Genomic DNA, 22,793 nt, shown 5'->3' with positions numbered 1-22,793 from the left:
GACAGTCTAACAAGGAACTCGACGAGGAAAACGATGTGTTTCGCCCGTCGAGTTCCTTGGTCGGGTGTACAAGGCTTTAGGGAAGCTGAAATTCATGTCTTGGAAGAGATACTTTTTTAAACACTTTATTTATTTGTGTCATTGTTATATTCCCTATGGCAGTGTTTGGCTCGTCACTCCTTTTGTTTGACAATAGCTTGATTATTATGTTTGCCATAAAAGAATTCAATAAAAATATTCATCCCTAAAGATTTGAATACAGGTTTCCGACGGTCGCATCCATCGCGTCACGATTTTCCGAAAGTAGCCGAACGTCGGTGCGCAGGCGCCGTATAGAGCCGCACCGACGTTCGGCTTCTTTCGGCTACTCGTGACGCGATGGATGCGACCGTCGGAAGCCTTTCAGAAGACTGTCAATCAAAATAGGAACGCCCAGCCCTGAAGACCATACCCGGAAGCGGCGGAGAAGATCGCTCTCTAAAACGGTAAGTACAGGTTCGATTTTAAAAAAAATAGCCGATTCCCCTAGACAAAATGAGCATCCATCTAAGGTTAAAACATTTTTCAACCTTTTGGAAACCACACCGTGGCCACCCCGGACGTGTGTGAACTGGCTTTATTGGGAGCCGCTAACATTCACATGTTATGCAAATTGAATTTAGTTAAAGCTGCATCCAATTCGCACATATCTGAACCCGGCCTTACTAGAATCTGGAGCAACTGCACTTGCAGAGTGCAACGACACTTCTAAAAGTGCACAGTCTATTTGTCTTTAGTAAATCAAACCCTTCACCAACTGTAATATTTATTAATGGTCTATCTTGTACCAATTTATGCAAAATTATACTAAAATTATACTGCAGAAAATCAAATGAACTGTTCTTTTCTATCTGAGCAGCTTGTACACACTTTTGTCTGCAGTCACTCACATTGTTGGCCACGTATATAATAATTGTAATAAAAAAATCAGGTGACATATAATTTCAATAAATGTAACATGCAGTTGTCGCTACATATTTTATCTGTGAAGTCCCTTTTCCTTCATTAATTTTCTTAAAAATGCTCATTAAGAGGTTGTAAACCTCAGATATAAAATATAAACAAAGCATATCCCTTTAAAGTGTGTATTTGTCTTAATCCAGAGCACTAAGTGTAATTTCTGTCTGCTGCTTCATTCCCCTGCTATCAGCATGCATCACTTCTGACAAATTTTCCTGACACCAAGAGAAAAAAGGTGACAGGGGATGGAAGCTCCAGCAGATTGACAGTCTCAGCTCTGTTCCTTTGTGCTATATTTCAGAACTCTCCTCACTGAGCACTGCGGAGTGCGACTTCAGTTCTCTGCCTCCTTTTTTCTCACAGCTCAGACGAGCTGTATAAATTCTGGACTTTCAACGGCTGTAGAGAAGGGAAGACTGCAAATAAACAGGTACAATTTATGCAGGAGGATTTGTTTCATCTCTGTGTATCACCTGAGGCCAGTCCCTTCACTGGGTATATTTGTAAGGGTTTAAAACCACTTTAATGTGAGATGACTCATAGCAAGCTTCAGTAGGAATACTGTATAGTGGTCTCTTGGGAACTACTGGGGTTTTCTCTGTATATATTTACTAAATGATTGAACACAGGTTACAATCATATAGTCAAAAAGATGATATTTATAAATGGTCACAGATGATATTCATGGACAGAGACAGATGATATTCATGTAGGGTAAAGCGGAAATTTATGGACAGATACAGGTGATGTTCATGTATGGACACAGGTGAAATTTATGGACAGATACAGGTGATATTCATGTATGGACACAGGTGATATTTATGGACAGATACAGGTGATATTCATGTATGGACACAGGTGAAATTTATGGACAGATACAGGTGATATTCATGGAGAGATACAGGTGACATTCATTGACAGATACAGGTGATGTTCATGGACCGAAACAGGTGATATTCATGGAAAGATACAGGTGATATTCATGGACAGATACAGGTGATGCTCATGGAGAGATACATGTGATGTTCACAGAGAGATACAGGTAATATTAATGGAAAGATACAGGTGATGTTCATGGATAGATACAGGTGGTGATATTCATGGAAAGATACAGGTGATGTTCATGGAAAGATACAGGTGATATTCATGGAAAGATACAGGTGATATTCATGGAAAGATACAGGTGATATTCATGGAGAGATACAGGTGATATTCATGTATGGACAGATACAGGTGATATTCATGGACAGATACAGGTGATATTCATGGAAAGATACAGGTGATGTTCATGGAGAGATACAGGTGATATTCATGGAAAGATACAGGTGATATTCATGGAGAGATACAGGTGATATTCATGGAAAGATACAGGTGATATTCATGGAGAGATACAGGTGATATTCATGTATGGACAGATACAGGTGATATTCATGGACAGATACAGGTGATGTTCATGGATAGATACAGGTGATATTTATGGACAGATAGAGGCGATATTCATGGACAGATACAGGTGATGTTCATGGACAGATAGAGGTGATATTCATGTATGGACAGATACAGGTGATGGTCATGGACAGATACAGTTGGTATTCATGGACAGATACAGGTGATATTCATGGACAGATAGAGGCGATATTCATGGACAGATAGAGGTGATATTCATGGATAGATACAGTTGGTATTCATGGATAGATACAGGTGATATTCATGGACAGATACAGGTGATATTCATGGAAAGATACAGGTGATATTCATGGAGAGATACAGATGATGGTCATGGAGAGATACAGGTGATATTCATGTATCAGTAGTTATTGATAATTATGTATGGATTCAGGTAATGTTCATCTAAGTACACATGCGATAATTCTGTATGAACACTGTTGATAATTATGTACATACAGTACAAAGTAAATAGTCCTGTATATACACAGGTGATACACATCTATGTACCACCAGTTTTTTGATAATCATGTATGTACACTGGTTATAATGATGCCTTAAAAGTCAACATCCACAGACAGACATGTATGGACAGTCAGTGTTTATGTACTGGCACTGCTGTCGTCACGCACTGCTGCATTCGTCATCATCAGCAACACAATACAGCTGCAGAAAGATGTATGTATAGAGCAGCCTGGTACTCCATGTGCAAACAAACACGATTCCGCAGTGCAACAAATATGCCAACATATACATCATACACAATTTACACATCATACACATTTTACACACCATTCACAATCTGCACACCATACACAATATGCACACCATACACAAGATGCACACCATTCACAATCTCCACATCATACACAATCTGCACGTCATACACAATCTGCACGTCATACACAATCTACACGTCATACACAATCTACACGTCATACACAATCTACACGTCATACACAATCTGCACGTCATACACAATCTGCACGTCATACACAATCTGCACATCATTTACAGTCTGCACATCATTCACAATCTGCACATCATTCACAATCTGCACATCATCCACAATCTACACATCATACACAATATACACATCATTCACAATCTGCACATCATTCACAATCTACACATCATACACAATCTGCATATCATTCACAATCTACACATCATACACAATCTGCACGTCATTCACAATCTGCACATCATCCACAATCTACACATCATTCACAATCTGCACATCATTCACAATCTGCACATCATCCACAATCTACACATCATACACAATATACACATCATTCACAATCTACACATCATACACAATCTGCATGTCATTCACAATCTGCACATCATCCACAATCTACACATCATTCACAATCTGCACATCATTCACAATCTGCACATCATCCACAATCTACACATCATACACAATATACACATCATTCACAATCTGCACATCATTCACAATCTACACATCATACACAATCTGCATATCATTCACAATCTACACATCATACACAATCTGCACTGTTTACATACCTGCAGAGCCCAGAGAAGCTGTTTACTCTCCACTGCAGAAAGAGGATGTGTCTGCACTTCTCACCCTACCCTCTTCTCCCTCTCTGATTGAGTGGGAGGTAGAGGCACAGCCTAAAAGAAGGTGATTAGGTGTCCTCTACTGGACAGAAATGGGTATTGCAAGAGTTAAATAGTCATACGCACACATGCAATACAATGTTGAATTGAATTAATCAAGTATCCAATAACGGCATAGTTGCAAAGTGTCAATAATTTTTAAACAAAGTCTCCACATTTTAGACCTTGTCCTACAGTGTTTGAGTCCCATGGGCTGCTCCACAGGTTTTAGGACCCTGTGCAGAGAGACCACACTGGTTGTCATGTGCTGGAATGCCCTGTGTTCTAGAGCTGGGCACTGAAATTATGCTACCCTGCAGAGATGGAATTTACCATGTGTGATGTAGATGACAAAAAAAGTGTGCTCAATTTCAACAAGATCCGTGTTTTTTATAAACACTCATTAAAAATGCCAATATAACTATGATTACCATGTTTCCCCGTTTTCCTGGGGACAGTACCCTTAGCAAAGGGGTCTGTTCATGACAAATGATCACCCCTTTGATTTGTGACCAAGAGCCACTGGGTAGAGACTAGTAAAGTTTGTAGTGCACACATTTTAACCCAGAATTGGTAACAGAATAAAAAAATGAGGGTAACTTCTAAACCCTGAACTAAGGGCTTTACATAATTCTGAGCCCTGAACTCAGTGCATTACTTAAACCTAATTGTACTCTTTTAAACCCTGCCCACTGTTGCTGCAATTTGGCCACACTAACAATTTGCCACAGCACACTATTTGCCCACAAAAAATCCCTAAAAAACATTAAGCGTTCTTGGTTTTTTTTCCGCTGTACATTCAGCAAGTCATGGTGGTCAAAGAATTTACTTTTATTTAAAATGTGTATGGTTTTGTAACGTAGGGGTCACATGTGGCCTGTTGTAATTCCCTTTTGGGCCACTAGATGTTCCCCCGTAGCCAGTAGTTTGGGAAGACCCAGGAGTTAGTAGAATTGGGTGCCAGCCTCGTCGATCCTAGAAGGGGGCAAATTGGTATACTGGGTAAATCAACCAGTGGTCTGTCATCCCTTCCATTGGGTGGATGCCCATGCAACATCTGGTGCCTACGCACCTTTTGCCCACCCCCAGCACCGGCCCTGATATTATTATCATTATTATTATTATACAGGACAGTATACAGTACACTTACAATGCAAATTGATACAGAGGGATCAGAGGGCCATGCTCGTTAGAGCTTACAATCTAGAAGGAAGGGTCAAGTGGAACAAAAGGTATTAACTGTGGGGGATGAGCTGATGGAGAAAATTAAAATACAGTTGTTAGGTGTGGGTAGAGTAGGCTTCTCTGAAGAGAAGGGTTTTCAGGGATCGTCTAAAAGCTAATAGAGTAGGAGACAATTGCACAGATTGGGGTAAGGCATTCCATAGGATTGGAGAGGCTCTGGAAAAGTCCCGGAGGCGAGCATGGGAGGAGGTGATGAGTTAGCTAGAGAGCAGGAGGTCTTGAGAGGAACGAAGAGAATAAGTAGGTTGGTATTTAGAGACTAGGCTAGTGATGTAGCTGGGGGCTAAATTGTGGATGGCTTTGTAAGTAGTTGTTAGTATTTTTAATTAAATTTGTTGGGTGAGCCGAAGCCAATGGAGGGATTGACAGAGAGGAATAGCAGAGACAGAATGATTGGTAAGGTGGATGAGTCTGGCAGCAGCATTCATGATGGATTGAAGGGGTGATAGACTATGTAGAGGTAAGCCAATAAGAAGGGGGTTGCAGTAGTAGAGGCGAGAGAAGACCAGTGTCAGGGCACCAGTTCTGTTGGCCACAGAATAGCGCACATGCGCGGAAGAACAGCGCTATCGCGCACGCATGCGCAGTTCGGCAGCGCGACGAGTGCGTGGACGCGCGCACGGGTTCCCGCAGGGGCGCACACGCACGTGGCCCCTCGAAACCAATCAGAGACCTGACCGCCCTATTTAAACTTGCCTCTGCTACATGACAGGTTGCTGGTTTATCGTCAGCTCCTGCATGTGTCCCCGTTACCATACCTTGCCTTTGACACGGATTGCCTGACTTCCCTGCTTGGATACCTGACTTATTGGCTACGTCTCGGATTGCTGCTCTCTCCAACCCTTGACCTCGGCTTGCACTTCTGGACTTGCATCTCTCTCCAACCCTTGACCCCGGCTTGCACCTCTGGACTTTGCTTCTCTCTCCAGCCCTTGACCCTGGCTTGTCTTTGGACTTATCCTCTGCTACTTACCTGCTTGTGAACTCTGTGTGCACAGACTTCCCACCTGTCCTCCAGGTGTCACCAGTGGCTTCCTCTGTCCATCTGTACCTGCACTTCAAGCCAAACACACCACTTCCGGTACCGGTGCCTCCTGGTGCTTTCCCCCCTCTGTCCCATCACCAGAGGGTAGTCTGCGCCGGTTCGCAAAGGTGAGCCGTCCTCAGCATCTTGGCCTCGGTGGGTACGATCCCTGATAACCAGGGAGTGAATTAAGAGCTTTGTTGTGTCATTGGTTAGAAAGGGGTATATTTTGAGACTTTAAAAATGTACCAGTTCAAAATTACAAACAGATTCTACTTAACAACAAACCTACAGTCCCTGTCTTGTTTGCACCGCCTGTATACTGCTGTTCAGAGTATATAGGGCCTTTTTTTAATTTGGGTGCAGGCTTCCCCTTAACCACTTCCCGACCTCCTCATGTACATATACGTCATCAGAATGGCACGGACAGGCACATGTACGTACCTGTACGTCCTCTGCTAGACGTGGGTGGGGGGTCCGATCGGGACCCCCCCCCCCCCCCCCGGTACATGCGGAGGTCGGGTCCGCTCGGGGAGCGATCCGGGACGACGGCGCGGCTATTTGTTTTTAGCCGCGCCGTCGCGATCGCTCCCCGGAGCTGAAGAACGGGGAGAGCCGCGTGTACACGCGGCTTCCGCGTGCTTCACTGTGTCGGCGCATCGATCGCGTCATTCCTTTTATAGGGAAGACACGATCGATGATGTCATTCCTACAGCCACACCCCCCTACACTAGTAAACACACACAAAGTAAACCCTAACTCCTACAGCGCCCCCTGTGGTTAACTCCCAAACTGCAACTGTCATTTTCACAATAAAGAATGCAATTTAAATGCATTTTTTGCTGTGAAAATGGCAATTGTCCCATGTGTCAAAATTGTCCGAAGTGTCCGCCATAATGTCGCAGTCACGAAAAAAATTGCTGATCGCCGCCATTAGTAGTAAAAAAAATAAAATAAATAAAAATGCAAAAAAACTATCCCCTATTTTGTAAACGCTATAAATTTTGCGCAAACCAACCGATAAACGATTATTGCGTTTTTTTTTACCAAAAATAGGTAGAAGAATACGTATCGGCCTAAACTGAGGAAAAAAAAATTTTTATATATGTTTTTGGGGGATATTTATTACAGCAAAAAGTAAAAAATATTGCATTTTTTTCAAAATTGTCGCTCTATTTTTGTTTATAGCGCAAAAAATAAAAACCGCAGAGGTGATCAAATACCACCAAAAGAAAGCTCTATTTGTGGGGAAAAAAGGACGCCAATTTTGTTTGGGAGCCACGTCGCACGACCGCGCAATTGTCTGTTAAAGCGACACAGTCCCGAACTGTAAAAACCCCTTGGGTCTTTAGGCAGCAATATGGTCCGGGGCTTAAGTGGTTAATATTCATACAAGACCCAAAGGGGCTGGTAATGACTTGGGGGGGGGGGACCCATGACATTTTTTTTTCAATGATTTCCATCCATATTGCAGGGACCAGACATTACATTAAAGCCGCAAGCAGTTTTAAATGACTTTTTTTCCTATATAAATGAAAATAAAATTACTGCTACCGAAAAAACGTTTTTAAACCATTTTTTTTGCATTGATACATGTCCCCTGGGGAAGACCCGGGTCCCCAGACCCTTTTTAGGACAATAACTTGCATTAGCCTTCAAAATTAGCACTTTTGATTTCTAACGTGCCATAGACTTTAACTGCTTGCCGACCAGCTGCCGCAGTTATACGGCGGCAGGTTGGCTCTGCTGGGCAAGATCGCGTAGCTATACGTCATCTCGCCGAGCAGCCAATAGAGGCGCGTGCCTGACGCCGGGCACCCGCGATCGCTCGTTACAGAGCGAGAACCGGGAGCTGTGTGTGTAAACACACAGCTCCCAGTCCTGTCAGGGGGGAAATGACCTATCGTCTGTTCATACAATATATGAACAGCGATTTGTCATTTCCCCATGTCAGTCCCACCCCCCTTCAGTTAGAACACACCCAGGGAACATGATTAACCCCTTCCTCGCCCCCTAGTGTTAACCCCTTCACTGCCAGTGGCATTTTTATAGTAATCAATGCATTTTTATAGCACTGATCGCTATAAAAATGCCAATGGTCCCAAAAATGTGTCAATAGTGTCCGAAGTGTCCGCCATAATGTCGCAGTACCGATAAAAATCACTGATCGCCGCCATTACTAGTAAAAAAAAAATATTAATAAAAATTCCATAAAACTATGCCCTATTTTGTAAACGCTATAACTTTTGCGCAAATCAATCAATAAACGCTTATTGCGATTTTTTTAATGAAAAATATGTAGAAGAATACGTATCGGCCTAAACTGAGGGAAAAAAAATGTTATATATATTTTTGGGGGATATTTATTATAGGAAAAAGTAAAAAATATAATTTTTTTTCAAAATTGTTGCTCTATTTTTGATTATAGCACAAAAACTAAAAACTGCAGAGGTGATCAAATACCACCAAAAGAAAGCTCTATTTGTGGGGAAAATAGGACGCCAATTTTGTTTGGGAGCCGCGTCGCACGACCGCGCAATTGTCAGTTAAATCGACGCAGTGCCGAATCGCAAAAAGTGGCCCAGTCATTGACCAGCAATATGGTCCAGGGCTGAAGTGGTTAATGGGGTTCTAAAGTTCGTGGTACGAACCCAACCGGAGGGTGTTCGGCTCATCCCTAGTCTTGTTCCAGTGAACATCTCAAAAGAAGGGCGACATACCTACGTTGACCTTTACCGACGCGGTGGGGTGATTGTATAGGTTTTTCATCCATTTGGCCATTTTGGGTCCTATTGCCAGGTTTTCTATTGTTTCCATCATAAAGTCAAAAAGCCTTTTCGGCGTCTATTACCAGGAATATAGCTGTGGCCTTTCCTCCTTTCCCCTTCTGTAACAATAGTAATGTTCACTTTCAGTTGTCTTTACCTTCTCTTCCTGTTACAAACCCTGTCTGATCTGCGTGGATCCACTCCGGCATCAGCTTTTTTAATCTCGTCGCTAAGATTTTTTCATATAATTTTGTATCCGCGTTTAATAATACTATTGGTGTATAGGGATGAGCCGAACACCCCCCTGTTCGGTTCGCACCAGAACCTTCGAACGGACCGACCGTTCGCGCGAACATTTAGAACCCCATTGACATCTATGGGACTCGAACGTTCAAATTCAAAAGTGCTAATTTTAAAGCCTAATATGCAAGTTATTGTCGTAAAACGTCTTTGAGAACCCGGTCTTGCCCCAGGGAACATGTATCAATGGAAAAAAAGTTTTTAAAAGGTTGTTTTTTCTGGAGCAGTGATTTTAATGATGCTTAAATAAAAAAAAATAAAAAAATGAAAAATTACTTTAAATATCGTCCCTCCTGGGTGTCTATAGCATGCCTGTGAAAACGTCTTTGAGAACCCGGGTCTTGCCCCAGGGAACATGTATCAATGGAAAAAAAGTTTTTAAAAGGTTGTTTTTTCTGGAGCAGTGATTTTAATGATGCTTAAATAAAAAAAAATAAAAAAATGAAAAATTACTTTAAATATCGTCCCTCCTGGGTGTCTATAGCATGCCTGTGAAACCGTCTTTGAGAACCCGGGTCTTGCCCCAGGGAACATGTATCAATGGAAAAAAAGTTTTTCTGGAGCAGTGATTTTAATGATGCTTAAATAAAAAAATAAAAATGAAAAATTCCTTTAAATATCGTGCCGGCTGGGTGTCTATAGTATGCCTGTGAAGTGGCACATGTTTAGAACTGTCCCTGCACAAAATGAGATTACTATAAGAAAAAGGTAATTTAAAACTGCTTGCGGCATTAATGTAATGTCTGGTCCCTGCAATATGGATGAAAATCATTGAGAAAAAGCACAGACACAGACAGTACACACACCACGTAGCTTTAGGTGCACACTGAAGAGGACACAGGCAGTACACACACCACATAGCTTTAGGTGCACACTGCAGAGGACACGGGCAGTACACACTACGTAGCTTTAGGTGCAATCTGCAGAGGACACGGGCAGTACACACCACATAGCTTTAGGTGCAAACTGCAGAGGACAAAGGCAGTACACACACTACGTAGCTTTAGGTGCAAACTGCAGAGGACACGGGCAGTACACACCACGTAGCTTTAGGTGCAAACTGCAGAGGACACAGGCAGTACACACACTACGTAGCTTTAGGTGCAAACTGCAGAGGACACGGGCAGTACACACCACGTAGCTTTAGGTGCAAACTGCAGAGGACACAGGCAGTACACACACCACTTAGCTTTATGGTGCACACTGCAGAGGACACAGGCAATACACCACGTGAGAATACTGCAGCTAGCACAATCACCTGCCTGCCAGTAAATTTGGAAGAGCTGATCTAGCTAAACTATACAGTGTATAAATATATACAACACCTGGGATGCATATATATCCTCTACACACTGTAACTTTTACTGGCTAGCCTGCCTGCCTGCCTGCTCTATCTACCTACTAAAAATGACACTTTCTCTCTGTCTTCTCTCTTTTAACCACCGCAACACACTACACAAGGCAGACCTGCAGGCGGCCTTTTATAGTGTGGGGCGTGTACTAAACCCCCTGAGCCATAATTGGCCAAAGCCACCCTGGCTTTGGCCAATTGTGGCTCTTTTCGATTTTTGCAAGCTGTGATTGGCCAAGCATGCGGGTCATAGTGCATGCTTGGTCAATCATCAGCCAGCAATGCACTGCGATGCCGCAGTGAATTATGGGCCGTGAAACGCAACTCGAATTTGGCGCGTACGGCCCAAAATGTTCGTAATTCGATGAACGATCGAACATACGATGTTCGAGTCGAACATGAGTTCGACTCGAATACGAAGCTCATCCCTATTGGTGTATAATTAGAGCATAATGTTGTATCTTTTCCCTCATTTGGGTATTACTGTTACATAGGCCAATAATGACTCTCTTCTCATTTCCTCCCCTGATTTATTCAGGTATACACTATTTTTTGGGATTAGTTACTCTTTAAATATTTTATAATATCTGACTGTAAATCCGTCGGGTCCAGGGCTCTTTCCTGTTGCTGTACTATTTATTGCTTTTCTGATCTCTTCTTGTGTTATTGGATCTTTCAACCCCTGTAGTTTATCTATCGAGATTCTAGGCAGCTGTGCTTCATTTAGATATTCCTGTATTTGTTGTTTCCTTTTTCCTCTACTACTTTTGTCTCCTTCCCCCTTACTGAGTATAGGGTGCTATAATAACTTTGGAAAACCTTTGCTATTTCTGATGTTTATACACCATCTCTCCTTTCATACTTTCATCTTTTCTATATCATTTAACGACTTTTAATTTTTTAGGGAATTTACAAGATTTTTTCCAGATTTGTTCCCCCATTTGTATCTATCTTTCACCAACCTTATTAAAGTCATTTTTTGTTTCTTGTTCCATTGAGTCTTTTAGTTGATCTCTTTTTATTGTTAATGTCTGTTGTACTTCAGTGTCAGCTTTCTTTTTATGTATCTGTTCCAGCTCATATTTATTTTATTACCCTTTCCATTCCTATTGCCTTTTCCCTCTTCTTTCTCACACCTATAGATAGCAACACGCCTCTGATATAAGCTTTATGTGCTTCCCATGTTATGGCTTTTGACACGTCAGGGGTCTTGTTCAGCATAAAATATTGTTGTATTTTTTTTTTATCTCCTATTGCTATTTCTTGTTATTAAATCTTCATTTAGCCTTCATGTATTTGCACTGTTTTGTTTTCCCGTAAGTCTCAACTTCACTATTACTGGGGCGTGATCTGAGAGTGATGTTTTTTCAATAGATTTTTCTATAGTATTTTATTTATAGAAAAAATAAATTCAACAGGGTACATTGACAATTAAATGGTTAAATTGTACATAGCATACAGAAAAGAATCCCAACGAAGGGATACAATTGGAATGTTGGAAACGTCACCAAAACAATGTAATGTTAGTGGAAGTCCTCGGGAAGAAGCACTCGGTAATATACTGTACATTAATGGTAATATGAAAAGGTTGTAACCTTTCTATAGAAAAATATGTGTACTGAAGTGTAAGAGAGAATGAAGGGAGAAAAGCGGAAAGGTTAAAAAATAAGGAGGAAGAAAAGTAGAGAAGAAAAGGAGGGAGGAGGGTCCAGCGGGGGGTGCAGCGGGAGACCTTTAAATGGAAATAAGTCTATTGTTGAACCTGGAAGGTTGGGAGTACGTTATCCATGGTTGCCATACCTTGAGAAATTTATTATGGCTGTCCGAAGCGAGGGCTGATAATTTATAATTGATCATGATATCATACAATATTTAACCCCCCTGGCGGTATTCCCGAGTCTGACTCGGGGTGAGATTTTTGGGCTACGATCGGTAACCCCGAGTCAGACTCGGGCTCGCCTCGCTGAATCCACAGGCTTGGTTTACTTACCTTGTCCCTGGATCCAGCGATGCCACCGCGCTGTGTGAGCGAGCGGGACCTCGCTCGATTCACACAGTGTCCTCCTGTGCCGCCGATCTCCGTTCCCTGCGACGTTACGACGCACGGGAGCGGAGAACAGCGCCAAATTCAAAAAGGTAAACAAACACAATACATACAGTATACTGTAATCTTATAGATTACAGTACTGTATGTAAAAAATACACACCCCCCTTATCCCTAGTGGTCTGCCCAGTGCACTACATGTACTTTTATATAATAAAAACTGTTCTTTCTGCCTGAAAACTGTAGATTGTCCAAAAGTGTCCCTTAATGTCAAAAATGGTTTTGGAGCAGCTAGAAAACAGCGATAATAAATTATAATCACTTGCAGAATTGAGCGATAGCGATTTGTGGGGAAATTCGTCATAAAAAAAATAAAAGTAATGACAGCGACAATTCTGCAACTGAGCAAATTTTAATGATTTTGAGTTGATTACATTATTGAATAATTTTTATTATAATTATATTATTATTTGTTATAATTATTTATAATTATTTATTATATTATAATTTATAATTTTGTTTTTAAAAAAAATTCATACCCGGGATGCCTACTAGACTCTTGTTTGGACAGATTTAAGTGAGTTATTCCTAAGAATTACAGGCCTACAGTATAAAATGCCAAATTTCCTTGCAAATAATGGTACCGCTTTCAGCACCTTTTTTCTGAAATAATCATACCGCCAGGGAGGTTAACTACTTCAAAACTAAGCACTGGGGACTTCCAGGCTCTCCCAATGGTCAACTTAGTGTTTCCTCATCACCATAACCTCAGAACAGCAAGTATTAATTCAAGCTCTTGTTACTAAAGAGTCCCACCTTATATTCTATCCGGACAGAGTAATCCTAAGACCGTCAGAAAGGTTTATTTCAAAGGTAGCTACCGCCTTCCATTTCAATCAGGAGATCATAGTGCCATCCTCTCTCAATGATCAAAGAACACTGCATCCACTAAAGGATGGATTAAACATGAAGGCATACCTGACATACTGAACCATTCAGAAAAGTGGATAACCTTCTAATAATACCCCATGGGGGCCAAGCGGATCCTCGCACACCATATCCTCTTGGTTGATAAAGATCATAAAGAAGGCCTACTCAAGCTTACAGTATCCAACTCCAGTGGGCTTCAGGGCACATTCCATGAGGGCAATGGCAACCGCCTAGGCAGAGTACTGCAGAGTCTCTCTGGAAATGATCTGTAAGGTGGAAACATGGTTGTCTATAAATACGTTAATTTCGCACTGCCGTGTGGCTCTGGCTTGGCTTATGACAGTAGAGTTTGGCAGATCTGTTATCCAAGCAGACCAGGCTGATCCTGTTAATAAATTTAAGTTTTCTTCTTCCACTCACTCGGCGAGTTATCTCTCAGTGTATGCTGCCATGATGTGCAAGGAAAGTTGAAAATTGTATACCTACCTTTCCATAATTTTCTTTCCTGGTGCATCTTTATGACAGCATAGATTTGCACCCTTGAGGTGATAGTTACAGAGAATGCTGGGCTGGGTTGTAGCTGAAATCTTATAGTTAACCAGTCCTATCAGGTTGTGGGGGCGAAGCCACAACCCAGTGTATGCTGCCATGAAGATGCACCAGGAAAGGAAAATTACAGAAAGGTAAGTGTACAATTTTCTGTTTTCCATATATGATTGCGCTCAGCCCAATAGGTTAGTGGTCACTGCTTCTATCTTGAAAGACTCTGGCCTTAAAGGACTCATGGGTTCAAATCCCACAGAGTATATCACCTAATAAAATATTGCATTGGACTCAGGAGCATATGCTGAAAATAGGCGAACACCAATTAGCTAATGCACTTTAGTTTCGTTGATTATATAAACTCTTCAAATGCATGCAATGGTATATGAGTATTCAATAATATTATGGTGTGGAATTCCAAAAATGTTAATTAAAATCTCCAAACCTTTTAAACAAAGGGCCAGTTTACAGTCCTTCAAGCTTTAGGTGGGCCAGACTATGGCCAGTGGGAGCAGAAAATGACCAGTGCTTCATCATTTATTTTTAATGGGAGTAAAAGTTCCCCATTGTTGGCATTAAATGAAGAATAGTGCCACGTTTTCAGTGCCTTGTAAAAGTATTCACCCCCTTGTATTTTTACCTATTATGTTACATTACAGCCTTTAGTTCAATGTTTTTTAATCTGAATTATATGTGATGGATCAGAACACAATAGTCTAAGTTGGTGAAGTAAAATTGGAAAAATATATACATAAAACTGTTTTTCAGAAATAAAAAAATGATAATTGGCATGTGCGTATGTATGTATGTATTGTTATGAAACCCATAAAAAGCTCTGGTGAAACCAATTACCTTCAGAAGTCACATAATTAGTGAAATGATGTCCACCTGTGTGTAATCTAAGTGTCACATGATCTTTCATTACATATACACACCTTTTTGAAAGGGGCATCACTAACCAAACTCTGCCATGAAGACCAAGGAACTCTCCAAACAAGTAAGGGACAATGTCGTTGAGAAGTACAAGTCAGGGTTAAGTTTTACAAAAATATCCAAATCTTTGATGATCCCTAGGAGCACCATCAAATCTATCATAACCAAATGGAAAGAACATGGCACAACTGCAAACCTACCAAGAGACGGCCGCACACCAAAACTCACAGACCGGGAAAGGAGGGCATTAACCACTTAAGGACCGCTCACTGTATATATACGCTGCTGCCACAACCGAGATATCAATCTTTTCAGTGAGCGGTCCTTTCAACGATAACCGCGGTCTCCGCGGCGGATTCACCGCAAGATCACCATTATCGGCAGCAGGAGAGGGCCCCCCTCCCGCCGCTCTCTCGCGCCCTCCGCCGCTTACTGGAGTCGTCGGCAGCGGCGGAGGCGATCCGGTCTTCTCCCCTGCTCGGCTGGGATACGAGTGAGGGCAAGATGGCCCCCACCTGTCCCCAAGCAATATTTTCTTGTTGTCATTTTTTCAAATTACGATTTTTTTTTTTTTTTTTGCATTTTAGTTTAAATATGAGATCTGAGGTCTTTTTGACCCCAGATCTCATATTTAAGAGGACCTGTCATGCTTTTTTCTATTACAAGGGATGTTTACATTCCTTGTAATAGGAATAAAAGTGATCCATTTTTATTTTTTGTGTAAAAATGAATAAAATAAATAAAAATAAATAAGAAAACCCCAAAAATCTTTTTTAAAGCGCCCCCTCCCGACAAACTCGCGCGCAGAAGCGAACGCATACGTGAGTAGCGCCTGCATATGAAAACGGTGTTCAATCCACACAAGAGCGAGAACAATAATTCTAGCCTTAGACCTCCTCTGTAGTTCAAAAGATGCAACCTATAGAATTTTTTAAACGTCGCCTATGGAAATTTTTAAGGGTAAAAGTTTGCCGCCATTCCACGAGCGGGCGCAATTTTGAAGCGTGACATGTTGGGTATCATTTTACTCGGCGTAACATTATCTTTCACAATATATAAAAAAATTGGGCTAACTTTACTTTTGTCTTATCTTTTAATACAAATTTTCTTTTTCCAAAAAAAGTGCGCTTGTAAGACCGCTGCGCAAATACGATGTGACAAAAAGTATTGCAATGACCGCCATTTTATTCCCTAGGGTGTAAAAAAAATATATATATATATATATATATAATACTTGGGGGTTTTAAGTAATTTTCTAGCAAAAAAATGTTTTAATCTTGTACACGCCAAATCTGAAAAACAGGCTTGGTCCTTAAGTGGTTAATTTAGAGAGGCAGCACAGAGACCTAAGGTAACCCTGGAGGAGCTGCAGAGTTCCACAGCAGAGACTGGAGTATCTGTACATAGGACAACAATAAGCCGTACGCTCCATAGAGTTGGGCTTTATGGCAGAGTGGCCAGAAGAAAGCCGTTACTTTCCGCAAAAAACAAAATAGCATGTTCTGAGTTTGCGAAAAGGCATGTGGGAGACTCCCAAAATGTATGGAGGAAGGTGCTCTGGTCTGATGAGACTAAAATTGAACTTTTTGGCCAAACCCATCATATCACATCACCCAAAGAGAATTTTGTAGGCGTTCTCCTTCTAGAGCATGCAGAAAGAGCTTTTTGCTGCCTGAGACCAGATCGTCTGCCACGTTGCCACTGGCATCTCCTCCCCCAGCACCCATTCCCAGCGGAGCATATACGCGTGCTTACCCCCCGAGCTGTTTGTTTATTTTAATTCACTTGTACACTGGAAAAATAAACACAGCATAACTTGAGTGCTTTGGAGAAAACTGAGCAGATCACCAAGCCATTGTGCTAAGTACTCTGAGACCTGCATAATAGTGTAGTATGATTTAAGAATGAACATAAATAATTACTGCTTTATAGTCACCTAAATAAAAAAAATAACGCACAAGAGATATGTAACTGTAAATGTTCAATACATATAACTTTACAGAATAGCAGACATTACTCTGCAATACTCCTTCATAACTGCATTCGTTCGCAAAAGAAGGAAAAAACTAAGAATACTACCGTATTTATCGCGGTATAACGCGCTCCCGCGTATACCGCGCACCCTTAAAGTGAGCCTGAATCCTGTGGAAAAAAAGTTTTTTTTGTACTTACAGTTTTGGTGTCTTGCGCAGCGTCCATCGGCGGCCTCGTCGGGTCCAGCGTCCTTCTGCGGCTTCTGGTGTCCTCTTCGGCGGGTCCGGCGTCCTTCTGCGGCTTCGGGTGTCCTTCTGCGGCTTCGGGTGTCCTTCTGCGGCGGGTCCGGTGTCCTCTTCGGCGGGTCCGGTGTCCTTCTGCGGCGTCCTCGCTCGTTTCCCGTGCCGAGTTTTGAACACTGCGCCGACCCATACCAAGCGCAGTACACTCGGGAATAGTCGGGCAGTCTCGACCCGCGCTGACGTCCTGTACGTCCAGGACGTGAGCGCGGGTAGCCGAGCATTGCCGACAATACACGAGTGTCAGAGCACTCAGGGGGTCAGGGGGTCCAATCTGCAAGGCTGGCCGAGTCAGACCCAAAGTTATTGTGTGTATGCCGGAGTCTATCCGTCTCGGCCAGCGAGACGTCGCTTTCGGGGGAGGAGACACTGCGCGGAAGTGAAGTTCCGTCGCTGCCAACTTAGTACTCTTGTCCGCAGTAAGGCTACAGTTAGAAGTCGGCAAGCGGACATCTTTTTACACCCACTGAAGTCCTAAATTGTACAAGTATTTTTACCAGTAAACTGAGCTGATATACTATATAAGGCTTAAATAGTATATCATGCTCAGTTTACTGGTAAAAATAAGTGTAAAATACAAGACTTTGGTGGGTGTAAAAAGAAGTCTGCTTGCCGACTTCTAACTGTAGCCTTGCTACGGACGAGAGTACCAAGATGGCGGCGATGGAACGTCACTTCCGCGCGGTCTCTCCTCTCCCGAAATGTTACTTCTGGTTAACACATGATTAGATGGGTAACCGATTCTGATGGAACATCTGAGTGTCTTTGGTAAGTCAGACACTAATTAATTAAAGCATTTTTGTGCTGTAGCAATCAATACGTGGTCAGCCGCGTCCAATCACGGCTGATCACGATGTAAACAGGAAAAGCCGGTAATCGGCTTTTCCTCACTCGCGTCTGTCAGACGTGAGTAGAGGAGAGTCGATCGACTGCTCCTCTGACAGGGGGGTTTGTGCTGAGCGATTATCAGCATAGCCCCCCCCCGAGGATGCCCATACTAGACCACCAGGGATGCCACTAGACCACCAGGGATGCCACTAGACCACCAGAGATGCCACCAGACCACCAGGGATGCCCACCACCAGGTATGCCACCCTAGACCACCAGGGATGCCAATCAGTGCCCACAATGGATGCCAATCAGTGCCCACAATGGACGCCAATCAGTGCCCACAATGGGCATCACTGATTGGCAGGCATTGTTGTTTGGCACTGATTGGCATCCATAAGTACAAAACAGTACATCCGTGCCACCTATCAGTGCCCATCCATGCCACCTATCGGTGCCCATCCATGCCGCCTATCTGTGCCCATCCAAGTCGCCTATCCATGCCCACCCATGCCGCCTATCTGTGCCTATCTGTGCCCATCCATGCCGCCTATCTGTCCCCATCCGTGCCGCCTATCAGTGCCCATCCGTGCCGCCAATCAGTGCCCCATCAGTGCTGCATATTAGTGCCCATCAGTGCCCATCAATTCCACCTCATCAGTGCCACCTCATAGGTGCCCATCAGTGCCGCCTTATCAGTGCCCGTCAGTGCAGCCCCATCAGTGCCCATCAGTGAAGGAGAAAACGTACTTATTTACAAAGTTTTGTAACGGAAACAAAAAAAAAAAGCATTTGTTTTTCAAAATTGTCAGTCTTTTTTAATTTTGTTAGCAGAAAATAAAAATCCCAGAGGTGATCAAATACTAGGGCTGCGCATCTTCACCGGTCTCACGATTCAATGCGATTACGATTATCAAGTCCACGATTCGATTCGATTCGATTCGGCGATGCATCACGATTGCAGCGCAAGTGCGCATGGCTCTCCCCCCAAAATACTAAAGGAGATGATCAGAGACTGCAGACATGCTACAGGAGATGATTAGAGACTGCAGACATGCTACAGGAGATGATCAGAGACTGCAGACATGCTAGAGGAGATGATCAGAGACTGCAGACATGCTACAGGAGATGATCAGAGACTGCAGACATGCTACAGGAGATGATCAGTGACTGCAGACATGCTTCAGGAGATGATCAGAGACTGCAGACATGCTTCAGGAGATGATCAGAGACTGCAGACATGCTACAGGAGATGATCAGAGACTGCAGACATGCTACAGGAGATGATCAGAGACTGCAGACATGCTACAGGAGATGATCAGAGACTGCAGACATGCTACAGGAGATGATCAGTGACTGCAGACATGCTTCAGGAGATGATCAGAGACTGCAGACATGCTTCAGGAGATGATCAGAGACTGCAGACATGCTACAGGAGATGATCAGAGACTGCAGACATGCTACAGGAGATGATCAGAGACTGCAGACATGCTACAGGAGATGATCAGAGACTGCAGACATAGTACAGGAGATGATCAGAGACTGCAGACATAGTACAGGAGATGATCAGAGACTGCGGACATAGTACAGGAGATGATCAGAGACTGCGGACATAGTACATGAGATGATCAGAGACTGCGGACATAGTACATGAGATGATCAGAGACTGCGGACATAGTACAGGAGATGATCAGAGACTGCGGACATAGTACAGGAGATGATCAGAGACTGCGGACATAGTACAGGAGATGATCAGAGACTGCGGACATAGTACAGGAGATGATCAGAGATTCAGAGATTGTGGACATAGTACAGGAGATGGTCTATATTTCTCCTCCATACAGCCCAGTCCCTGCAGTGACAATGACTTATCACAGGTGACACATCAGATTCCACTACATGCCCGTACCCCCCCTGTGTCCCCGGATAACAGCACCCCCTCCTCCTCAGTACTTACATGCTGTTCTGCGCAGTGCGCACACAGGATGATTGGAGGGAACAATGAGGAAAAATACATGATTTTGCCTGTGCATTTTCAGTGTGTTTTTATGTGCTGACATTGTCATCAATACGCCCTTTAAAAATGCACAGATGACAATGAACCCTCAATAAAAATATCAGTACAGCGAGGACTACCGTGTTATTTATTTTCTATTAAAATTAACACATTCCCAAGTCCTCGCTGTACTGACATTTTTTATTGAGGGTTCATTGTCATCTGTGCATTTTTAAAGGGTGTAAATAGGGTGAAACTCCCCTTTAAAAAGTGCACAGGAATACACATGGCTGCTGGGGGGTCAGGACTCAGGGATTACATTCCACAACTGACAGAGCCCTGTGAGTTTCACTGCACTGCACTGTCTGCTGAAATTTCTCTGACTCTTTGCACATTCCAGCACACTAGGAGTTAACACAGTGGAATGTGCAGAGAGTCAGAGAAATGTCAGCACAGGCAGAGCATGTGTAGGAATCAGACTGCTGATAAAATACCTGTGATAACAAATGCTGTTATAGCCAGGGCTGTAATATGCTTTTTACAACATATGCAGAATCATCATACCTCATGTCTCCGTGTGTATATTACTTTCCCCTCATGTGACTCCATGCTCGGACCTGCCTCTCATCTCCCCTGATGTCCGTTCTCAGCCCCGCCCATCGTCTATAGCTAAAGTAACAGATCACAAGAGAGGCAGGCGGGGCTGAGATCAGAAGAGACTTTGAGACGAGGGATGTGAGAGGACAGAGGAAGAGAGAGGCGGGCCGGACCATGGAGTCACATGATCGCATGTACAGTTACTACGGAGCTACGAGGTATGAATCTGCATACATTTTTAAAAAAAGCACACAGAGCGATTGCCACTTAATGGATTACAAACCGCATTTATAAAAAAAAAACATTTTAAAAGACCTGCTCGGAGCGATCTCCCGGGAGGGGCGGGGCAAGTCGGGATGACGTCACCCGACATCGATTATTGGGGTCACATGCATCGATGCCGAATCGGGGGGCCCCGAATCGCGATGCATCGTTGCATCGATTATATTCAACACCCCTATCAAATACCACCAAAAGAAAGCTCTATTTGTGGGAACAAAATTATACAAATTTAGTTTGGGTACAGTGTAGCATGACTGCGCAATTGTTATTCAAAGTGCAACAGCGCTGAAAGCTGAAAATTGGTCTGGGCAGGAAGGTGTATAAGTGCCCTGTATGGAAGTGGTTAAAGAGGAATTGCAATCATTCGATTTTTTTTTTTTTTTTCACTTTGCCACAAAATTAAAACTTTTCGCTTTGGCTGATTAAAATTCAAATGTTTCGAATCGAAAAAATAAAAAAACGTTAAATTTGAAAAATACTAAATATGAAATTCAAATGCGAATTCCGAATACAAATCCTGAATACGAATTAAGCAAATATCCCGAATTTAACTTAACTAAATAACTAGATTAACGAAATCGATACAAAATTAAACAAATTGTATCGTCATGCACATGTCTAATCTGTTCCCCAACCGTAGGAGGATCCTCAGACTTCCAATGTAGCATTATTAATTTACAAACCTGATAGAGCGCACTTACCATGGCTTTTCTAGTATGGTTATCCCAGTCAAATTCATCAAGTACATTAAGCAAGCAGGATTTTGGGTCAAGCAGAAGGGACATATGAAACACCTTATTAAGAGTATGCACCACCCCCTCTAGTACGGGTGCAATTTTGGACACTGCCACAGTAGATGAATCAAGTCACCATTATCACATTTACATCTGGGACAAGTAGGCATTGGTGATAGACCCATTGTGCAGTGTATATAACCTATGAGGAGTATAATATATCCGCAAATTAATATATAATTGGGTCAACCTCTGTGTCATGTTCAACAAGCAGGTCATCATTGATTGAATGGCCCACATCCCTTACCAATTTCTCCATCACTCATATGGGTATAGTTTCAAGAAAAACTGCAACTATATAGCATAGCTTTGTGACATAAAACCTTTGGAGGACTCAGCATCCCTAATGATTCTAAACAACGGGGGTCTGGGATAGAATCCCCTGAGATGATATGCTCTGAGACGCAACAGCGTGTCTTAACTGCATATAGAAGTGCATCGAGGAAGGTAGGTTACATTTTGTCTGCAGGACTTCAAACGACAATAGAACATCATTGTGAAATATTTAACTAAGATGTGTTACTCCAAGGCCTTTCCACCATGTTGCAGTTTTGCCAATTTGATATAACTACCATTTTGCCAGACGGGCCTGAATTCAGTATACCCATTCACCCTTTGTGGGTATCTAGGCTTATTCCATGGTTTCTAAATGAGGTTATACGTTGAGTAGAGTTTGTGTGGTTTTCCAAAAGCCTGAGCCTTTAGAGCGAGCGGGATAGACTCTCTACGAACAGCGTAAAGCATCACTGCTGTAGATGAACTACATCTAGAGTCATCATGCTTATCTGTCCCATTCAGAGTGCCA

The 22,793-nt window shown here is 42.6% G+C and overlaps 1 protein-coding gene across 2 annotated transcripts in view; it reads right to left on the bottom strand.

The window, feature by feature from the left end:
* RERG (RAS like estrogen regulated growth inhibitor) overlaps positions 1–21,142 on the bottom strand; it is a 45,406-nt gene extending 24,264 nt beyond the window's left edge. The window contains exon 1 of one of the 2 annotated variants that reach the window (XM_040345529.1): positions 20,880–21,142. The gene's annotated coding sequence lies outside the window, so the exon portion shown is untranslated. Of the gene's footprint in view, positions 1–3,984; positions 4,086–20,879 lie in introns of those variants that run through there. The other variant, XM_040345528.1, reaches the window with a different exon arrangement.
* Between the last annotated feature and the right edge of the window lie 1,651 nt (positions 21,143–22,793).

Source organism: Rana temporaria, chromosome 3 (genome assembly GCF_905171775.1).
Source record: "Rana temporaria chromosome 3, aRanTem1.1, whole genome shotgun sequence".
NCBI lineage: Eukaryota > Metazoa > Chordata > Amphibia > Anura > Ranidae > Rana > Rana temporaria.
This window is presented reverse-complemented; position numbering and strand designations above follow the sequence as displayed.